The following is a 5,256-nucleotide window of genomic DNA, read 5'->3' as shown; positions in this document are numbered from 1 at the left end:
ATGAACTTTGAGTTTAATGGTTGCGGAGGACGGTTTTGGTGTGGTGTCCGGTCATTCTTTGTGGATGCGCCGGACGCGTCCGCGGGCATCTGGGAGGCAGCTTTTGAGTATTGCGGTTGTAGATGTTGTGTGACAAGTCAACGACCTTTGTATTCTCCGCCTTCCAAGGAAAATAACACAACCTTTTTTAGTTTCCTCTTGAACTTTGATTAATTTCTGCATCAGCTGTAGTAAAAGCACACACTTTTTGCTCGCAAGACACGTGCTCCCTCAATATTTTTACTTCACATATATGATTTGTTTGTAGTCAAACATACAAAGTTTGATCAACTTTATAAAAAATATCAATATTCATAATACAAAAATAATATCATCAGATGTGTCATGAATTGGTTTCATATTGCATAACTTTAGTATTATAGTTGTTGAATTTGTTTTCATATAAATATGGTCAAACTTTATAAAGTTTGCTCTAGACAAATCTTATATGAGTAGTAGAAAGGACCGGAGGGAGTACGTGCACATATTTTTCTCAGGAAACACACACATATAATTTTCTCATGAAAAATAAAATATATATTTAATGTGTAGTTATTTATTCTTTAGCGCTTCAAATAAATGGTGTTTTCCTTTTTGCAAAATCTTCACTATGCAACTCTGGTTTTACTTATTTCATTACACGCAAGTCCTAATAAAAAGTTATATCACTAAACAAGTTTTTTTAATAACACGGTGTTTTACCTAATAAAATTGTATCTTGTTTTAGTGACCAGTATAGCATCCATTTTGGTAATAGTTTTAACATGATCCCGCTTACCTTCTGTTTTCACATAAGAGGTAAGAGTATATAACAGATTTGGGCCGTTGATTTAATTAAGTAGTGGGTCTGACTAAATTTTACGTTCTTACCTCCCATGTGAAAGAGAGAAGGTAAGAGGGACCATGTTAAATTTAGCCTTGGTCCAATGAGCACTCAGTACGTAAACTATGGGGAACCAATTAAAAACGAACTATTACATTTTTTTAGCTTCTCAACAACTTGTTAAAGCACCGATTAAAATCAAGCCATTTTCTTTCTCCAACACTTAAAAATAATGATTTTTTTATTTTGCAAAGTCTTTGGTATAATTTTGATTGTTACTTCTTTGAATATATATGCCTGAATTATTAAAATTTTCAACCATGAAATATTTTTAAACATCGGTGACACTGTTTTACCTCGCTAAATAGAATACCACTCCTAGTGTTATGTGCATCAGTAGCTAATAATGGATTGTGCACTTTGTAACATCTATTTGGGTCAAACAATCATTGTATAGGCACCCGCAAAAAAAGCATTGTATAGGCAAAAAGTTCAGTAAAATTGGCATGCCAATTAAATCATGCAATTTGCTTTTAAACTTCCTATTAAATTGTTAAATCACTATGCTTAATTGCTTATACGAATTATGGCCTTTATTCAGCTACAATTTTAAATCTCATATATAATATGTTCAGGATTGCAACCGATCGAATTGGAAGTGTGTGTCCCAACTGTGGGTCACAAAATCTTGAATGATCCTGTTAAATGACAAATCACACTGGTCCCGTTTATATTGGGTGGCATAGGAGTGAACCATGCTTTCAATTCTATGGGATGAGCTAAGTAAAAAAAGAATAAAGCTAAAAATAAGTCAAAGATATAAAGTTCAAATTCCAAATGATGAAATGGAAACTCGGATATGACCATTCTGATTCTTAAAGAATGAGAGGGTGGTTTCCCGAAAGAGTAGGCGCAAAATAAGTATACTTTTATGTTACTTTTTTGAAATTGTTTTTGTCCTTGTGAAAGAGTCATACAAATTGAAACTCCCCAATCAATCATGTATAACCCCAACAACAAAAGGGAGGATAGCAAGAACATGAAAGAGTTGCAAACAACAACGCACCAATCATATTACAAAGATTGATTAATGGAGATACAAAACTCACAAGAGAAAGCCGACTTCTTAAGCAGAGACTCCCAAGCAAAATCCCAGATCGTTATTACACAAAGCCAGTCAATACATGAACTATTACTTCTTGTAATAAAAAAAACAACGAATTGCATTGCACGGAGGCTGCAAAACCTTAACTTGATCATCACACCCAGTACTCCCAAATAATCCCCTCTCAAGTAATCTTAAATCACAGCATGACTTACCTATAATAAAGACAGTAAAATACTGCTCCTCAGAGCATTATGGATTATTAATTTATACGCACCTTCTTGGAGCAGCTAGAGACCATGCATATGCCCACGACGTAGGTGATTCATCGATCAACCCTGGCTTCCTGAGTGAAGAAAGCTTCTCCCCGCGAGCTCAGCGAGAGCTGGCCTTGCGAATCGTCAAGGTTGTCTACGGGGAACTGATCATCGGAAGCGACGTCTTTCATGGCGAAGCCGCCCTCCGGCGTGTAGAAGACGAACTGAGACACCGGGGCCAAGGACAGCAGCGACGGGAACGGCAAGCCGTGGTGAGGCACCACATGAGGCGAAGAGCGATGGCCGCCCAGCTGCTCCTGGACATTGTTGCCGCCATTGCTCCAAGCCTCATGAGCGGCGTAGTGGTGGTGGTACGACCCGGCTTGGGCCGCAGCCAGCGTCGGCATGGAGGCTCCGGCACCGTTGACCAGGCCGAGCGAGTTGCTCAGGCTCATGAACCCCTTGAGATCGCCGCCTCCGTCGTGGGCCTGCGCTGCCTTGTCGCTGTCGACGACCATCATGGACGCCGCGGCTGCCGTGGCGTGCGAGAACGGCGGCACCATGGCCATGGACGTCATGGAGGAGGTCGGCTGCAGGTGATGGTGGTGGTGGTGGGCGGAGAGCAGGAGGTCGTCGTCGTGCGGCGGGAATTGGAGCGGCGGCAGCTTGTCGATCTCGTGCTGGGCGGCGTTGAGGAGCCAGTCGACGACCTTGCTGGGCTGGCTGAGGCCGAGGCGGTCCTGGAGGTCGTAGAGCTGGATGGCCGTGGGCACGGAGAGGCGCACCCGGCGGTCCCGCAGCCCCTTGACGGTCCTCACCTTGCTGTGGCGGTCCTTGCCGCCGAACACGCGCGACACGCGCACGATCCGCGACTCCGTGGACGCCGACCAGTGCCGCGAGGCCGCCGCAGCCGCCTGCAGGGCCTTGTTGCCGGCCGCCGCCGGCTCGAACTTCCGGCGGTCGTTCCCATGGTCGCCGGCGCTTATCATCTCAAGGAGCTCATCGTCGCATGCACCTGCAGTCGATTGATCAAGCATAAGGTAATGATGATATGCATCGATCACAGTGCGTATGTGCTCGCCCTGTCGTAGTAGTAGATCATATCAATCGATTCTTGATTTCAGCATCACTGACTGAGCCACTGAGGAACACCTGCAGCTTTATTCGCCACACATAGTGACAGACAAAGCGCCGCATCGAAACAAGAACGCTGTGGCAAGGATACTGTAGCCGTCCGTACGTGTAGCGGCATGTATGCATCGTGCTACAGTCTACAACTACTGAAGTTTAGTGAGCTAATGGATGAATGAGCCTACATATGCTGCTATCACATGCTCACACCTGCACTAATTGATTGAGTTTAGTGAGCTTGCCGGCCGGTGTCAATTAAGGAAATATATGTACTTTGAAAACCTGCTGAAGGATTTAGTTGGATTACTACATCCCCCTCGCTTACACTCATTTAGTAACCATCAAATTCTGGTAGACAATTAACAACATACCATGCCGGAAATAGCTAGTGAAAAGTGACAGGAGACGAGAGGGAAAAGGGAAAAAAAATGAAAACCATGGGATGAGCATCAGAACCAGATCGAGACCATCCGAGATTTCCATGGGGATCCAGGATTCCAGGTGCAACCCTGGCTGATTAATCCGAGGATCTACAACTCAAGAAGGAGCTCGAAATACTCACTGAAACCACGGAATCTGTGCAGATCTACACCAAGAAAGCAATTATAAACGCAACTTACAAGCATGAGAAATCGTGGGCCAGCCGGGCAGCCAGCTTCTCCCCGTAGATCGCCACGAATTAATAGGGCGAGGCGGCGAGCTGAGCTGAAGTGACCCTGCAGGCTGGCTGAGCTTTTGAGGAAGAACGCGAGCGAGCCCCGGCCGGCCGATTGCCTCCGTGCACGCCGGAGTTCCGCTGCGGGAGCGGGAGGGAGGGAGCTGCCGACCGTCGACTGATAATCTGCGTGTAAACCCTAGCTAGCTGGATGGGAAAGGGAGGGAGCTGCTCCTGGTGATGATAGCTCCACTGGGAGGTCGCTCGCTCCTCGCAGTGGTGAGAAGAACTTGTGGTGCTTGTTAGCAGCAACTAAATGATGAGCAGCTTTCGCGCTGGCCCGTCCTTTTTACCATGGATCGTACGACGCCTACGTGCTACTCCATTCGTCGAATATATCCAGCCGGCTGGGCAGAGATATTCACTGTGAGTGGCCTCGGCACGAGACGGCGCATGGTAAAGCTCGGTGCTCGCCAGCCGGTAGCAGAAGTGATAGTAGTATAGTAGTCAATGCTAGACCGGAGTATAGATAGAGGTAGGACCGTAGGAGTAACCCTATAGATACGTATGAGAAGTCGCGTCACATCAAATTAAGGAACAGACAGAGACTGAGACGGGTTAATACATTGCAAAACATAAAGCGCCACCAGCTTAATCAATTGACAACTACTCCGTACTAGCTAGCAGTGCTAAATATTAATTGCCGTACATGTACACCAAAGCTAGGGTTAACACAACAGTGAATTTAGCTCAATAAGACTGCAAGATGCATCGAATGTGTGGTTTGCTCCAATCTTTCAGTCCTTCAAAACATTATACTTTGGTATATCATTATTATATGGCAATCAGAAGATTGTTTAATGCTTTTGTTGAGCAATTACTGGAAAGGGGTTTTCCAGTTGGAAAAGTAAGTTTTTTCAGTACTTTTACTTTGCATAGGATAGTGTCCGAACTTTGAACCAAGTTATTTTAAACTTAATTTATTTACGGCCGCACATGCAGATACCACTGATTTACAGCATACCCTGGATAAACGATGTTATCGTCACCTTCCTTCAGCGAGTTTATTAAGTAAGAAAATCATTTTCCCCAGGTTATGAGACTGTGTTAGTATATATCATTTCTGATATGCATTGAAAACTTAGAGAGATTTGTTGGCCCATATGCGACGTCTCTATCCCAATATCACCAACATACATACAACCTTTACAAATCCTCCACCACCAGAACCTAGGAGGCTACTCCA

At 44.6% G+C, this 5,256-nt stretch overlaps 1 pseudogene; it reads right to left on the bottom strand.

The window, feature by feature from the left end:
- Positions 1-1,934: 1,934 nt before the first annotated feature.
- On the bottom strand, positions 1,935-4,408 carry LOC123062732 (transcription factor PCF6-like; annotated as a pseudogene).
- Between the last annotated feature and the right edge of the window lie 848 nt (positions 4,409-5,256).

Source organism: Triticum aestivum, chromosome 1A (assembly GCF_018294505.1).
Source record: "Triticum aestivum cultivar Chinese Spring chromosome 1A, IWGSC CS RefSeq v2.1, whole genome shotgun sequence".
Classification (NCBI taxonomy): domain Eukaryota; kingdom Viridiplantae; phylum Streptophyta; class Magnoliopsida; order Poales; family Poaceae; genus Triticum; species Triticum aestivum.
Note: the sequence above shows the minus strand (reverse complement) of the source record. Positions and strands in the feature narration are given on the sequence as shown.